Raw genomic sequence first — 17,920 nt, 5'->3', positions numbered from 1 at the left:
TCACGCTTCCTCTTACTCTCCTCAGAGTTCTTGAGCGATCTTAGCCTGACCGCATCTAAAGTGAGGGATAGAGATAGATCAGCTGCTGATCTAAAAGTGGCAGGTCTTGAAGCCTTAACACTGGCTTTGATCTCTGGGGCTAAACCCCCAATAAAGCGAGCGATCCTCTTGGGTTCTGGCGTCACAAGATAAGGAACCAGTCTAGACATGGTATTGAAACTGGTGAGGTAAGCTTGGCAATCTAAATTCTTCATCACCAATGATAAGAAATCTGACTCAATCCTTTCCACCTCATGCCGTGGACAATAATTTTCCTTAATGAGGACTACAAACTGCTCCCATGACATATTATAGAGTGGGATCTTCCCAGCAGCTTGAATGAGAGACTTCCACCATGCCAGTGCCTCTCCTTTGAACGATTGGGATACATACTTCACTATATCCCTTTCAGCACAACCGCTGATATCAACTACGGTGTCCATTTCATCTAACCAAGTCATACAATCTATTGCCCCTTTCTCCCCAGTGAAATCCCGGGGTTTGCAGGAAACAAAGTACTTATAAGTACAGGACTTGGTACGCGCTCCATCATCGAACACTATCCTCTTGGATGGAACACTGTGTTGCTTAGATGAATGTCGATCATCATTTTTCTTCGGTTCATCTTTCTCAGAGGGTGGCTTGCTGTGAGCTTCTGAATGAGTCTTAGGAACAGACTTAGAGTGGGGTACGGAAGAAGTTCTACTATATGTCTCACTAACCTCCTTGAATTGCTCCTTTACAGCTTTAGATAAAGCCGTATCAATCAGTGTACGGAGCTCTCCTCTGGTTATATTAACCCTATCATCATCGTGGGTTTCCAAGGAATGACTGTTCACTTCCTCCGACCTAGCCATGTAGCTTTAATTGCTACATAAAATCAAATAAGGACGAGGTTATACGGAAGCTTACACAGTTTTATCATTTTAAACGATTTATTAACCATGTTTTTTAATACACATTTTAGTTAATTTGATAAGTATATAATTGTTCAGGATCTTTATCATAACCCTAAATTATAAGTAATAGCACAAAAGGCCTAGTCACGTAGACAGATTTAATTTATAAACCAGGATTTTATAGAATCGAGGTATTAAGGTTTGAATCAAAGTTCATTACCTTTCCTTGACAGGGAGTTGTAGGCTACCACTGTCTTTAGTCCCAGAGGACGTTAATTATAGCTCGGGGGCACTTCATCCTTAAGGGATGATTATTTAAATAAGGGATTTTAGAATAACCCAATTTAATAATGACTTATGTGATTTTATCGAATCACATTTGTCAAGCATGATAACATATCAAATGTTAATAAGGGTTGAATCTTTCAAATAGGTTTTACCATCTTGGCCATGTCTACAATGACAATTAGGCTAGGCTTTACCTTTAAGATTCTTTTTAATATTTAAACGCAGAGCAATCCTAAATTGAGATGTTAACAAGGATCTGAATCTAATTGAGGAACTACCATCTTGGCCCTGTCTTAAGGTGACATAAGGCTAGGTCTTGTCCTTTTTAGATTTTGCCATTTTATTATAATGGTAGATCTTATAATATAGGAATCTAATCGTCCCATTAAAATTTAAACAAGTACATGGTTGCCCTAAACGGGACTTCTAACAAAAAAAATGACTTGCCCATGCAAGGGCTAATAAGAAAATAACAAATGAAACAAAATATAACGAATTAGGATTAGTCCTGTGTTGTTGTCTAGACTCAAGAGTATGCAATTGTGTAACTGAGATTAAACACAAAAGGCTAGTGTTTAATTCACTCTGTGTTGGCTCTGATACCAACCTGTCACACCCCTATTTTCCACGTGTCACCGGTGGGCCCGGTGGGGAGTATCGTGACGTAATTGATATCATCATAGTCAAACAACACAACAATTAAATGCACAGCGGAAGCATAAGATAGATTTATTTCAACTGAATAAATTGTAATGTTTAAGTATCACAAAACAGTCGAAATAGATCCACAGGCGGATCAAATAAAAAGGAAAACTGTTCAACAGACTTTGACATCTAAAGCTTGCGAGACTTGAGTAATGATGCCTGGAGTAGCCAGCCTATTTCGTATAGTACCTGCACTTAGCCTTTTTGGAAAATACGTTAGTTTACACTGGTAAATACTCTTAACTTATTTTCCCTATACGGGCTTGGGATACGGTACTATAAAAGTACCGCTTGGTCGGGTGTATGTAGTCATTTAAATCGTATTGTGATTGATGTATTTACATAACCTGTTTGATATGTATTATTTGGTGTATGGCCCTTGGGGGTTAAATGACCATGTCCCGGATATCCTTGGCATCATTCATGAAATGGCCACGACCTAAGCACGGGGTGTAGGCGTACACCTGACAGATGCATTATGTAAAAACTGGTATCCCACGTAAAGGAATCAACCATGTGGGCATTATACCTGTGGCGTGTCAGTTAACTTAAGTCCGGCCTTGCAACCGGCCCTAATGGACGACAAATGAGTAAAACTGTATACAAGATTATTTTGAATAATTGTCCCAAGTTATAAAAATATTTTTGCTGAAGTGCATTCAAATCATTTTTTAAACTCTTTTCAAAATGAGTCAGTTAAGTTGTATTTACAAGTGTAAACTGACGTATTTTCCAAAAAGGCTAAGTGCAGGTCCTATACGAAATAGGCTGGCTACTCCAGGCATCATTACTCAAGTCTCGCAAGCTTTAGATGTCAAAGTCTGTTGAACAGTTTTCCTTTTTATTTGATCCGCCTGTGGATCTATTTCGACTGTTTTGTGATACTTAAACATTACAATTTATTCAGTTGAAATAAATCTATCTTATGCTTCCGCTGTGCATTTAATTGTTGTGTTGTTTGACTATGATGATATCAATTACGTCACGATACTCCCCACCGGGACCACCGGTGACACGTGGAAAATAGGGGTGTGACACAACACCACAGCCCACCACCCACAAACACCACAGCCTACCACCGACTACACAACACCACCACCCCCACCGTCAACCATCACCTAACCACCCACAAACACCACAACCCACCACCCACAAAACAACACAACCACAAAAATCAAAGAAAAAATGAAAATTAAACATAAAAATACGGAATACGAACTAACCTTAAATACTCTAAGCGTATGAAGAGATACGAGAGCGATAACAATACGAGAGACAAAGAATCAGTGCGTGTGTGTACTTCCGGATCTTCATCGTGTGGTCCAACGGTTGTCTCGTGCGGTCCAAGACCTTTTTGGGTATATAGTTTGGTGTATATACGTCAAAGAGCAGGCTCCTTGCTAAATAAGTCAAACAAAACGAACATATACGGCCCTCATTGATCTATATGACGCGTATGTATTTACTTTTTGAAAAAGTTGTCAGTCTATACCGCCCTCATTGATCTATAAGGGGCTTATGAATTTACTTTTTCTGAAAAGGTGTCAGCGTATACGACCGTATAGGTCAATGTGAGGCATATACACCACCTAACTTTTTGTTATATGGACCTCATAGCATATATGAGGCATATGTATTTACTTTTTCTGAAAAAGTGGTTAGATTTTGTACTTTATACGCATCTCATTGAGCTATGAGCGGCGTATTGAGTCTTTTTTTTCTAAACAAATACTATTACGTACGAGAAAGTGTAATCCATATCCATCTTGACATTCACAATGGTTATTTGTAGATGTGGAAGGCAAGCTGGGATAAAAACATCTTGGACAGATATTGATCCCGGGCATCAATTTTACACCTGCTCTCAATTGGTATGTACTTTAAGCACTACTACCTCCGTCCCATTAAAATTGTCATATTTTGAATTTTCAAAGTCTTTATTTATAAACTTTGACCTTAAATAATTTTGTTTGTGTTAGATAATACTTGATGAAAGTTATATGATTTGAGTGTGTTTTACAAGTGTTTTTATCGGGTTAATTTTCATCAAGTTTATATAACACAAAAAATCTATAATTAAAGTCAAAGTTTATAAATAAAGACTTTGAAAATTCAAAATATGACACTTTTAATGGGACGTATTTTTCACACTTAGAAACACTAATTCGCCTTTGGTTTCAGCGTTCTCGGTGCAAATTCTTTGCGCGGATCGACCCTCCCATGTGTCCTCGGGCAGTTCAAGTCATCCGAGGTTTGCTGGATACGAAAGCAATACTTGAAGACGAAGTCAACTATTTGAAAGAGGAGGTTCGAATGTATAAAGAGCAAGTAGCAGAAATGGAAAATAAAAATTCAAGGGTCGTTCGTAAGAGGGACACCTGTTTGATAATCTGTTGGATTTTGTTTTTTTTTTGTCCGTATTTGTATTTGTCGTTAGCCGTATTTAAGTTTATGCAACTTATAACGAATGTAATGACTCACTTATTTTGGTGATTTAGTGGAATGTTATGTCTTGAGAGTTTATGCAACTTATAATAATAAAACATATGCACATTTAGAAAAACGATGTTATATCTAGTCCTGGCAAACGGGTCGGGCCGGGGGTCGGGTAGGGTTTTTGACCCATGACGATATTTTATGAAATGAATTTTGTGTATTATAAAATGTCAAATTTTTTATTTATCAATTATTATTATGTCTTTAATTATTTTTCACTTGTCATTTATTAACCATAACGCAATAAATACACGAAACATCGTTTTATATTAATACACAAAACATGTCATTTTACTACAAAATGTAGCGACTAAACCCTGAACCCTAAATCGCTAACTGTTACATATTATTAAATTCTTACAAACTGTATCGGTTATTCAGATCTCTATTCGGTCACCATATTGTTGCTATCAAGTTTAAGGATGCGTTCCACGGTAAACGTGCTTTCCGCTTCCCCATTACCACATGAAGAACCTCCGACCTGATCTGGCGCTCCCTCGTTGCAGAAGAATTCTTAGTAACCGGTTCCACGGCATGAAGAACCAATCCATACAGAAGGAGTTCTCCCAAGAGGTTGCTGACGCAGAAGCATTGTAGTTGGTGGAGGTTCCAGGACATTCCAGTTAACCCTCATAGTCACCGGTAAATATCTACTTCCACCGTCACAGATTGTGAGTGCAGAAGCATTGCCGTTGGTGGACGTTCCGGTGCATGAATCTGGAATACGAACGCAGTTAAGCATTTGAATCTGAAATACGAACGCAGTGTAGTACTTCTCCATAAGGATTACGCAACCACTACCGTCAAAACACCGACTTTCGATATCCTGTTAATAAAACATACAATTATAGCACTAGACCCGACATCCGAAAATATATTGTTAAAAATAATAAATATAATAATAAAAATAAAATATGCACATTTAGAAAAAACGATGATATAAGTCTAGACCTGATAAACGTGTCGGGCCGGGAGTCGGGTAGGGTTACGGTACCACCACCACCACCACCACAATCACCACCACCACCACCACAGCCGTAAATCACCACCACAACCGTCAATCACCACCACCACCACCACCACAACCACCACCACCACCACAGCTGTCAATCACCACCACCACCACAACCACCACAACCATAACCACTACCACCACTACCACCACAACCACCACCACAGCCGTCAATCACCACCACCACCACAACCACCACCACCACCACCACAGGCGTCAATCACCACCACCACCACCACAACCACCACCACCACCACAGCCGTCAATCACCACCGCCGTCATTCCCCACCACAGTCAATCCCCCACCTTCGTCAATCCACACCGCCACCAATCCCCCACCGCCGTCAATCCCCCACCACCGTCAAACCCAACACCACCACAAACGGCGGAAATAAAACCAAAAAATAAAAAACAGGTTGAAGATTAAGAAATAAAATTTGGAATACAAACTAACCTTCATCGTGTGGTCCAGAGTTTGTCTTGTAAAAATCGTGTGGTCCAGAGCGTTTGTGTGTGTGTTCTTGGTGTTTTAGTGTGTGAGTTTTCAAATTTTAGATCTAGTTTACCCCTTTATTGAAGTTGGGAAAGTTTTTCTGTTCAATGAGAGCCGTATGGTTCAATGAGCACCTTATAGGAGTTGTTGGGTTTGAAGACGAAGTTAAAGCGTATGAAGTGTATAAAGGATATACTATAACCAATTTATCAGCTCCTCTACAAGAGGATAAACTGGTTAAGGCTTGTGTGTTCTATGCGAAATGTGCGAGTTCGAAACCCTGGGGAGGCCGGTCCGATACAGAAGGGCCCCTCCCTTTTTTATTTGTGTAATTCTAATTTTTCAAATCCAGTCCCTGAAATTCTTATAGCCGTTTATACCCCTTCTGCACATGCTTAGCATTTTTAAAAAAGACCAATATACCCCTTCGTTATAAGAATCCCAATACCTATGGAACCCGGATTGAACAAGCAATGAACCTTATAAACATGACAATACAACTGTAAAATCCAAAAAAACAACATAGATGCTGATAAATATTAAACATGTTACCATCCATACATGCTGATAAAAGATTAAATGTTTATACAAAAACAACCGGGCATACAACTAAACATAAATAACAAAAGAGGAATAAATATTTGTTCGTACAACCACATTAAACCAAAAATACAACCAAACGAAACAAATAAATACTACTCCTAAGCCATTTCCTCGTCACTGTCATCAGAACCACTATCATAACATGTCAACTGCATCTGAGTGTCAGACGGGCTTGCCTGCGTGCCGGACGGGCCTGCCTGCGTGCCGAAAGGGCCTGCCTGCATGCCGGACGGGCCGGCTTCCGAGCCGGACCCTGGATACACTCGTGGTTGTGGCGGGTCTCGAACCGGCAACCCCGCATCGGTACGCCTATCAGCCTCGCTAGCCATCATCCACTCCATCATATCCTCCATCCGGTCCATCCGCCGATCCTTCAGCGCCAACCTCCCCATCACAGCCGTCTGACCCGCCACAAGCCTCTCGAGGAGACGCTGAGTGGGCTGAGGCAACCTCACCGCATGATAGACGCGCCGAGGATGCTGTGGCGGCTCCTGCGGATGCCCCTGCTCAACCTCAGGCTCGACGTCACCCTCTCCAATAGGCTCGTCAACAACATGAGGCATATCCACCTCCGCAGCCTCCAGCAGATGTTGATGTACTAACAGCTGGGCTACGAAAATCTGATCGTCCAAACCGACAAACCGATAACCAATGCCCGGAAAGTTCACCGCCAAGTTCATCCCTCTCATCGTCCTAATACCCAAATACTCGAAAGGGGCAGCCGGTGGCAACTCACCGATGAATGGAAAATACCGACCGCAATGCTGGGCAATACGCATGATGAACGCCCCTCCGTGCAATCCGCCATGCTTCTGACGTCGGGAAAATGAGGCGAAATACTCCGCCAGGCAGCGGTGGAGGGCGCACGGCGTCCCCGTGAATAAACAGTAAAGATAGAAGAGGTTGGTTTTTGTGACCCACTCGTTTGCTTTTGCCACGCCCAGATACCGACGTGGCAATGCAACGGTGTATGTAGCCAACAAGTGGGTCAGGAATCCACGAGACACGGGCCTTATTACCGAAGGGTACATCACAGAGGGTGGGCAACCAAGCAAGCAACTGATCATCAGGCATAGATGTGATCGCAGTTATATAAATATCCTGAACCAACTCCTCATCAGTGTAGAATCCGCTGGCCAAAGCAAACTGACGCAGCGACATATTCTGTCACTGCCCGAATAAACATAAAGTTACCTCAGCAGGGGGTGGTTCCACCATCGGATCATCCATATCTGAGTTAGGCTGCTCAACAGGCCGTGGTCGATAGATAAACGTGGAGAGGAACTCCACCATCATAGGCCTATAAGAAGGCCCAGCCGCATGAAAAAACCTACGATCCCACGGGTTATTTTCCCCGATTATACCCCGGGCCCTCTGCTCCTCGCCACACTCCCGTAACGCGTCCCAACACAACGCCCTCTGCTGCCTCAGTTTCATACCCCGGAACTTGGCAAAATGTCTGTATTCCGTACTGCGCTGGGGGAAGTCTAAAAAATCGTACTGCTCACAATTACCCCCGGCCATCGGATTGAATACCGAACCACCATTTGGTGCCTGTTGTTCATCATCTGACGACATATCTGCAACAATTAAAAGTTAATATTTTGTCAAAATATTAATAAAATTACGACAACCCACAACCACCACAGCCAACCCACAACCACCACAGCCAACCCACAACCACCGTCAAACCCTAACCCATAGATACAACCACCACCGTCCTAACCTTAACCACTCTAACAACCACCACCGTCCTAACCTAAACCATCTAACAACCACCACCGTCAAACACCTCTACCGCCAAACACCACAACGAAAATATTTCAGAAAAAAAAACCCGTAAAAAACAATAACAAAAAGGAAAGATGAAGATGTTACTAACCTCTTGTGAAAATTCGCACCGTATGGTTTGATACGGGATAGAAATGGTATACGGGAGAGAGTTGTGTGTGTGTTTTGGTGTTTTGGTGTGTGTGTGTTTGAATTGATTTTGATCTAGTTTTCCCTCTTTAGTGAGTTGAAAAGTTGTTTGTGTTGGTACACACTCCTCATTGGCCAATACGCGGCTTATAGATTGCCTACCAGCAGCCGCTTATTGTGCTATGAGCGGCATATAGAGGCTGGTATACACCTCTCATTGCCCAATATGCTGCATATGATGCCTTTTTTTTTTAATAAAAATAGTGATGTAAATAAGTGTTTTTACATTATAAAACAATGTAATTAACATTTTTTATAAAATAAATGTTGCTTACACTATATTTGAAAGATAATTAGAATGTAAATTAAAAAAATAAACACATAATAATACGATTAAACAGTTTTACGTGTTACAACGAGAACCTACAACAAGTTAATAAAGTCTCTTCGAACACTTCTATTACTATGAAGTAACTTCTTACCCTGTGAAAGACGAGACATGTACATTGTCTCCCACTCCATAGCTTCAGTACTTCGATACATATTCCATAGTCCATTCGGTGGAGGCATCAGACCATCATCCGTTAACTTAACCATGATGAAATGGCCATCTTCCACATAGGCAATCGAAAGAACAGAATGGCCCTCCGCCGGACCATCAAACATGGGAAAGTATGTTTGACAAACACCATTGCTTAAATGTTGAACAACCACACCAAATTTTTGAGCCACCAACAATCCGGCGTATGGCAAGAAGATCCAGCATGCCATTGGTGCAGGTTCCACGTGCAACCAGTATAGGCCACCACCAGTCTTTGTTAATGAACATCTCATCCAGTAGCTCTTGGCGGACCCACATCCAAGCATTCTGGTCCAACCCCAAACCCATAGCCACCGATCGAAACCCACAGTTACCGTCAGGCTGGGCATCTTCCATATGTGTTCTGTATCTCCGATACATAGATGGAAGCCAGTCCTTAAAACGATCGATCATGTTTTTGTACCTGTAATTGGAAAATATATTGTGGAAATCTTTATTAGGGAAAATGTATGTATGGAAATACGTAGGATATTATATAGGTCAATGATTGTTGACGTACCTATCCCCCACCAACAGTGGAAAATCTTCATCTATAATTTCAACTGTCTTTTTAGCCTTATTTTTCTTTGAACGACTGCGTTGCACTGCTGGCTTTTGAGCGTTCTCGTCCTTCTTTTGGCTTTTGCCTTTTGCTTCGGACTGGGTATCTTTACGTCTCGCAACCTCCTCCTTCTTTTTTTGTTGTGCTTTAGAGGTTGGGTGCCCCCGAGTATCTTGTTGTACCTCAGGCGGTTGATGGTCAGTCATACTTGGATTCACCACCTCCTTTATCTTCGACAACATACTTTTTAACACTATCGATGGTTGCGCCTTCAGTTGTTGCATGACTCTGTCCATTTCCTCCCGAAGATTATTATCGTCTTCCTTAAGTTCTTCAGCATTGAAATCTAGTTTTGTCCAGAATTTGTCTATGGCGGCAAGAGGAATTTTGCAATCTGTATTTTAAAAACAATAGTTAGAAATGGGAGGGGGGTGGGTATTCATATGAAGTAGAATAAGCGGTTGAAGCCTGTTTTTATTACTTGTATTTTCCCACCACTCCATCTGACAAGCACATAGCAACCCACAACTCGTAAAAAGTTGGTGACCACAAGTCCCCCGTGCTGCGAGCAACGTACGTATCTTTTTCTTCTCCACAAGCAACAAATCTAATGCTTTCAGGGAAACATTACCACGTAGGTTATCAAAGAATGATATCATGTGGTCCCCCATTTTCAAGGACCGCCTATCCTGAAAAGTGAGGATTATTTGTATGCGTTGTGACTCTACAACTTTGTCAACAAGCCACACAAGTCTTTGGAGCGAGCTGTTTGGCCCCTTAAGGTATCTCTTAAACTTAGCATGTTGGCTTTCAACTCTGTTGGCTGTATGCTGACCAAAGTTAGGGCTTGTGTTAGTCGAGGCTGAAACAAACTTTTCTTTATAGGGTAGTAGCCGGACAGTATACAAATAGTCCAAAACTCCTGGAAAAAACAGAATATAACGATTTGTAATGTTTGTATTGTAACACCCCGACCAAAGGCAAAACAAACTTTTTCTGATAAACTAACAATTTTTAAGTAATTAATTAAACAAATAAAACTATGTAATTATTGGATTAAATTGGTTAAAAATTGAATTTTGGGAAAAATATCAATTTTATATTTTCGAACATCATTCTGATGTTAAAATAATTATATAAAAATTTTCAGGTTTTATAAAATTAGTTTACTATTTTTAATGAATTTAATAACATTAAAACTAACTTAATTCATAATAATTAGGTAAAACCAGAAATAATTATAGTTTATATTTTTAGTAAATCAGGTTTGATGTATATGAGTTTATAAAAATGTTAGTTTTTATAAAAGTGATAAAAAAAGTAAAAATAAAATAAAAGGTGTGTGCCCAGTTGGATTGTAAGAAGTGTATAAAACAATTAATGTTAGGGTATCAATCAGCTCCTAATGGAGGATAAACTGGTAAAGAAGGGGTGCTTTTACACGAGTGGTCCAGGTTCGATCTTTGCTAAGGGGCGGGTTATACAAGAAACCCCCCTTTTTTGTTATTTTAATTAACATAGTTAACTAAGTTAATTTTTTTAAAGGATTTCTTATTCAACATGAAACTCGGTTAAGATTTTAGAGTTATAATAAGTTTCAAACAAGGCAATTTCAACCCTTATACTTTAGATTTCAATAATTACATTTTATGTCCAATACTTTGTACTTTTAAATAATGTCAAAATAACCCCTAGACTATAACTTTCAAAAAATGACAGTTTAGTCCTGGACTTGGTTTTAACCATTTTTAAAGCAAGTTTCAAACAATGACAAACAAGTCCCTCAATTTATAGTTTCACAAAATGTCAAAATAGGCCCCTATAGTTTGTAAAATATAATTGCGTATATAAAATTCAGGGAGGTTACATGTATGTGTGTATACATGAATGAATGAGAACGAATATAATATGTACCTGATCTATGGTCGTTAGTCAGTCGGGTATATAGCCGCTCAAAGTTATAATTGTATAGCGTCTCACTGGGAGAATTACACAATCGAGACCAAAAAAGCTTGAATATTTTCCATTCTTCAGCCGTTGCAAATTTTGCCTTGTTGTGCTTTAGAATATTTTGTAAGATGTGCCACCTACATAGCAATTTGGATGCTTTTGGGAATACTTTATCGCAAGCATTCATCAAAGCTTTATCGCAATCTGTTACTATCACGCGCGGTTCCATACCTTCTACCAACAATCCTTTGAGCTTCTGTAGGACCCACAAGAAGTTATCCTGTTTTTCTTTAGAGATAAAAGCATGAGCGACACAAAACGACTTGTGTGTCGATGTCACACCCACAATTTGAATAAACGGAAGTCTATACTCATTCGTTTTGTAAGTGGTATCAATCATCAACACATGTGGGAAAGCACGCCACATTATGTACGAGTACTGGTGAACAAAAAAATCTCCTCGACCGCATTTGTTTCGGGATTCACCCGGGTGTGGTAAACATACCTTCCTTCATGCAACATTTGCTCTAATATCTGCATTGGAGTCCGATCACCGTACATTTTGATAACCAGAACTCCAATATGAATTTTTTACCTGGTTCAAATAAGGCATCACGGGCCGCACACTCCCTTCGTCACAACGACGCACGGAAACCACCTCCTCATCACCTCGATCAACCCCGGGTAACCAAACGCTTTCGGAGACGTATGACTCATTCGAACTTTCACCAAAAAAATATCCAAAGTCCCAATTTGACATCGTGATTCGAATCTAATTTAACCTGACCGTTTATTTGAAAATTTTTATCATTTTCATCACTTTTTGGGATTTTTGAACATTTGTATTACATGAATCCCGTAAGCTTGGGGTAAAGGGAAAAAATTCGAAACAATACGCAGCGTATAGGGCCATGAGCGCGTATATGCGGATCACCTTTTCAGCCTTTTCAGTCTGAACTCAGCTGTCTTGTCAGCAATATACCTTAAATTCAGAGATTATAGTACCAATGAGCAGCATATAAAGCAATGAGAGGCGTATAGGGTTTAATTCTCCAACTACCACCTTTCTAATACACCGCTCATAGGGCAATGAGGGGCGTATAACTTTACTTTTTCTGACATAATTAATGCACTCAACCCCTATACAACCCTCATTGCCTTATACGGGGCTGCTAGAGGGGAGGGGGGGGGGGGTGTCACTACTTTTGGGGAATGTACCAATACCCTCACCCTTAATTAAATCTTACACTAGTAATAAAGAAATACCAATTTTATTAAAAGATAAGAATGGTTTCAACATAATCCAGACAAACAAAGAAAATACGAATCATGTTTTAAATGAACTAAGTCCATGTCCATGCATCCTACGTGAGCAATCATCATCATGCCTAAATTTATTTACCTGAAAAACATGCTATAAAGTGTAAGTACAAAATATAGTTTGGTGATAGGGATGAGCTCTGTACCAGAGCGGTACCAAAAATACCGGAACCGATTTTCATTCAAACCCGGTACCGAATATCGTACCGAAAATACCGGTTCGGTACCGGTTTTTCGGTAAGGTACCGAATTTTACAAAAGTAATCTCTTTGGATTTGGTGCAATGTAATCACACTCTCTTCATTAGTCACAATGACCCATTCAAAATACAAAAGCTTCACTGATACATAGATTAGTACTATTAACATGAACCAACTTATAGAATTCAAAACTCATGTTTATTATGAAGTATTGAGGATTAACTTTTACATATATGACGGTGTTTAAAAATCAACATAGCTCACTTATAAGTTTGATATATGACATTATTATTCTTTTATATTTATATTTGAGTTTATCATGTATTTTAGCTTTCATTTGGGTTTGATAGTTAGAAACTAAGCCTTGGAAGACTAAATAGTGATATACCTAAGAAAAACTAAACATTGACAAAAAATAAATATGTTACCAAGCAAATATTCCAGTAGGAAATGGTTCGTATCAAAACACATAATTTGTTACGAATGTTTCAAGCACAAACCCATCTCATACACAAAAACTTGACCTCACATCAGGAGAGTTAAAAGACACTTAGGTCAAATAAGAACAAAACAAAAGTCTAACTCCATGTGAGCAAAAGTATAACCATTTAACCGCACTCAAACTCTATTTCCTTGAGTTTGCTTAAGCCTTGTTATGCACCATCTCTTTCCCTTTGTCATTGTTTTTGAATCGCATCTTCAATCTCTATAAAAAACAAGAACTGAATAAAGATAACACCCCATTCCATGATAATAAGAAAATCAATCAAGAACTAGTAGTCTTTACCTATGGCAATGTCGTCATCCTTTAATATATTATGTCATCCACAATTGGTTTTCTTGACTTTCTCACCAATCTTGGGTACAAATCAAAGCTTCAACGATTTTAGTTGACAACCTTGCTCAATAAGCATCTAGTACACGACCGTCGGTGCTAAACGCCGATTCAGATACGACCGTGGAAATTTGAATTGCCAAAATATCTAACTATTATGCAAATTAAAAAAAAACAATAATATAACCAAGTAATGTTAAAAAAACATGATAAAGGTAAATTAATTTACCTTTAGCCATCCGAGATACAATTGGGAATCTAATCGCGTTTTGTTTCCACCACTTAAGTATGTCAATTTTGATACTAAAATTCACTTTTGGCTCATTTAAGTACCTCTTTAACTTAGTTTCCATACCAACCGATTGACTTTCTTCCTTATTTAGAAACTCCATGAAGAAGCCATTGCCATCACATTCAACAACATCGTCGTTACGTGCTTTTTGCGATGCCTAATTGTAATCGAAATTGTCAAGTCGGTCCTTGTATGTTTGAAATAGCTCATGTAACCTACTCTCAAGATCAAACGACTTCATCGATACCATCTTTTTAATGTCTTCTTTTGACACATGATCATCATCGATTACGTTAGAGATAATCATCTCTGTAAAACAATGTTCAACAAAATGTAATTTAATGGTGGGATCCAAGATAACAGCAAAATACATGCAGTCGTTAAGTTTGTCAAACTTCCTCTAATACTTGTCATATTTCTCACGCATTGAAGTAATCATTGTAGAAAAAGTTGGATCGCAATCCCACACCCATAGATGTTTGTTTACATCTAGGATTTCTCTAAAAAATAGGTGAGCTAACGGCTTTGATGGGGATGACACAATTTCTGTTTTGGTCTTAAAGTTTTCTAGAAATTTAACCAACTTTTCACAAGCACCAAAGTCAGAATGTTCAGGTAGTCTTTCCAAATCATGATTATAGCCGCTATCTTCAAGTTTATAAGAGAAATATATATCCCTTAAATCCACCGCCGTTTTCAACATCTCATAGGTGGAATTCCACCTAGTAGGCAAATCTTCACACAAAAACTTTGTTGATTCAAGATCCGAAGCCACCATGCACTTTTTGAACTTGGTTATTCTTTGCGTTGAGTTCCGAATATATCTAACCGCTTTTCCTAAACAATCAACATGATAATTGTTTTCCATTAAACCATCCTTGACAATTAGGTTTAGTATGTGTGCCACACACCTAATATGAAAATGTTTCCCCTCGGCATACAAATTGGTCAATTTCTCAACAGATAATCAATCGCCTTATCATTACTAGATGTGTCGTCAACCGTCTTGATCGTAGCATTTTTAATACCTTAGCCATGTATACAATGTAAAAACTCTTGACCAATATCCTCCCCTTATGGCTATGAATGGGTCTAAAACTAATAATGCGTTTATGCATTACCAATCATCCTACAAACCACACACAAAAATAAGCTTTATACAAAACAAAGTAAATAAGGTTACTTGAAAAACAAACTTACTTACTTGACTAAGATTGAGCAAGCTGCTGAAGTAACCTACAATAACCGATTAATAAAATAACACATTAACTATCGAATTTTTCAAAATAAAGGTCCAATATTACATTATCAGCTAATGCCTTTTGCATTTATGGGTTTTTGGTGTATCAGTTGGTTACCAAACATGATGTACCAACAGGAGAATATTATAATCTTTCCAATTTCAAGATTATTAAATCATCTTTGTAATAAATATAGAACAATAAGTGTATACTGAACAAATCAACTTTGTAATAAATGATGTACCTGTCGACGAGGGCCCCTCGTTTGGGCTCTTCGTCTTGCTGTTATTCTCAAAGAGTAGCATGATAAAAGAGCGGGAATAGAAAAGATCTATCACCTCATCGTCCCTGCAAGGCCATTAATGGCCTGCAGAAGAGAGAGAAAGCTAAAGCTACAACCAGAGAAGTACGAGGTTGGTAGTGAGACACGCATTCGGTGAGGGTGAGACACGCATTCGGCGCTGCAAAGATCCTCTCTGTCTAACAAGAGACCGTTAGATCATACATAGAACCCCACCGGTTGATAAGCTTATCTCTATATATAAGCTATACTCATGATCGATTAAGGTAAGCATTGAATAACCATCAGACATATACAAGAACTGCATTCACTTCGAACATTCCTTGATTCGCATTGAATACTCGAATCTCAGGATTCACACCAAAACATTCTGGCAACTTCATCATGCCAGAATAACCTTTCTTCTCCGGCAAGTTTACTTATTCTCACGCTGGAGCTTGGTCATGGATCCCCTCCGGGGCCCTCCGTGACGAGGCTAACGGTATTCTCTTTTGCAGAACCTAGAGAAGATCTCTTTGGACGTCAACGAGTCTCTTCAACCACCATCGGGAGTTAGGGGATTCGACAGTACCAAACATGCTATATAACAATAACAATAATCATCTCAATGAATCAGATTAGAGGCATCTTACACTGAACAAATCATCTGAATAAAAGTTATGACACATCATGAACAAACAAATAAAAAGTTCTCTTTATTTTATTTTTAGGTGAACAAAATCATGGTATACTGAATAATTCTTTTCCCCTAAGGCCTAATGTTAACCGTTAACATGCTTGTTTTGTTCTACTTTAATGACATTTTGTAGAAAACAAAAAAGAGAACTAATATGCTTATTACAAACATCATCATCATGGCGTACATACATCAGAACAATTTTTTTTTTTTTTTTTTTTTTTTTTTTTTTTTTTTTGTATTAAGGGAATTTAATATAACCAGAAAACTTGTTAAGTTACATCAAAACAGAAGGTAGACGGGCAACAAGCTGCGCCGCCAACCCTTTCTGAATTGCAAACCCCAACCTCCCGAACAAAAATTTAGTGATGAAATAAAGTAAACAAGACATTAATCGTCTTCTTTGTAATATCCCTAAAAACCCTACAAATATGAGTACCTTGTTAGCTTGAATCGCCTAAATTTTCTTGAGACTAGACTCAAAATTAGCGCTGGTTCAGTACAGGTGGTGGCCGACGGTACAGGAGGTGAGTAGGAGGCCGATGAGCAATTTTTACCCTAGGGAAGAAGAAAGAACGATGAGTTTACCATATTGGGGAGAGAGATCTTCTGAAGATTTTTTGACTTAATGTGGGTAGGGGTTGACAAATGTTTGTAGTTACAGTTATCAACGGGATTCGGTACTAGGATACATCATCGGTACTTATGTGGTGTTTATATAACCGGTACTCATCCGGTGTTACCTGAAAAAACGGTATCCATACCGAATTTCTCGGTCCCGAAATTTATTTATTTGGTACTGGTATCGAATATGGCCGGTTCTATACGGTACCAATTCAATACCGATACCCGGTAGCATTTGCTCATCCCTTATTGGTGAGACATAGATTTTAAAGTAAAGAATAAATAGAAGTATGTTTGCAAAAAACAAAATGTTAAACAAATTAACTCATCATTTACAAGAAACCCTCCTGACATGAATGTTGTGCCCCTTTTGTCTAACTCTTTGACTCAGGGAGAACACAGGGCCGTTCCTACGTTTTCGGAGGCCCTAATCGAACTAAGAAGTGGAGACCCTTTTGCAAAATTATCATTTCAACGTATTTAGTAACAAAACCCTCCTCCTTTATCAAAAGTTCGGATTCGATTTTTTTTTCATAACCAGATTCGAAAGTTCGGATTCGATTCGACATTGCTAAAATATAAATCTATTATAGAGATTAACAATTAGCCCTAAACAACAAATTAAAATAATAAAATAAGCCCTAAGTGTCTAAAAACAAATTGAAATAAGTAAATAAGCGCTAATTCCCTAAACAACAATTTAAAATCAACAAATGAGAATGACTAACCTGAGTGAGAGCCACATAATTAAATCGCAAAAAGGAGTCAAAGTGTCAAAATCCAATGTGTTCCAGGTTCCAAGCCACTGGCCAGCCACAAAACTAAACTGCAAAGCAGAGTCAAAGTACTGCCAATGTCTTCGAAGTTGCAAGTTTCAAATTATA

At 38.9% G+C, this 17,920-nt stretch overlaps 1 long non-coding RNA gene across 2 annotated transcripts; it reads right to left on the bottom strand.

The window, feature by feature from the left end:
• Positions 1-13,465: 13,465 nt before the first annotated feature.
• On the bottom strand, positions 13,466-17,090 carry LOC110877221. 2 transcript variants are annotated; one of them, XR_002556840.2, is made up of 6 exons: positions 16,852-17,089; positions 15,680-16,315; positions 15,399-15,430; positions 14,132-15,323; positions 13,855-14,054; positions 13,466-13,773 (listed from the first exon to the last, which is right to left on the bottom strand). It is a non-coding gene; the product is annotated as an uncharacterized LOC110877221 (long non-coding RNA). The 2 variants fall into 2 exon arrangements; XR_004866544.1 differs by having other exon boundaries at positions 13,469-13,773; positions 13,855-15,323; positions 16,852-17,090.
• Between the last annotated feature and the right edge of the window lie 830 nt (positions 17,091-17,920).

Source organism: Helianthus annuus, chromosome 9, assembly GCF_002127325.2.
Source record: "Helianthus annuus cultivar XRQ/B chromosome 9, HanXRQr2.0-SUNRISE, whole genome shotgun sequence".
Lineage (NCBI taxonomy): Eukaryota > Viridiplantae > Streptophyta > Magnoliopsida > Asterales > Asteraceae > Helianthus > Helianthus annuus.
This window is presented reverse-complemented; position numbering and strand designations above follow the sequence as displayed.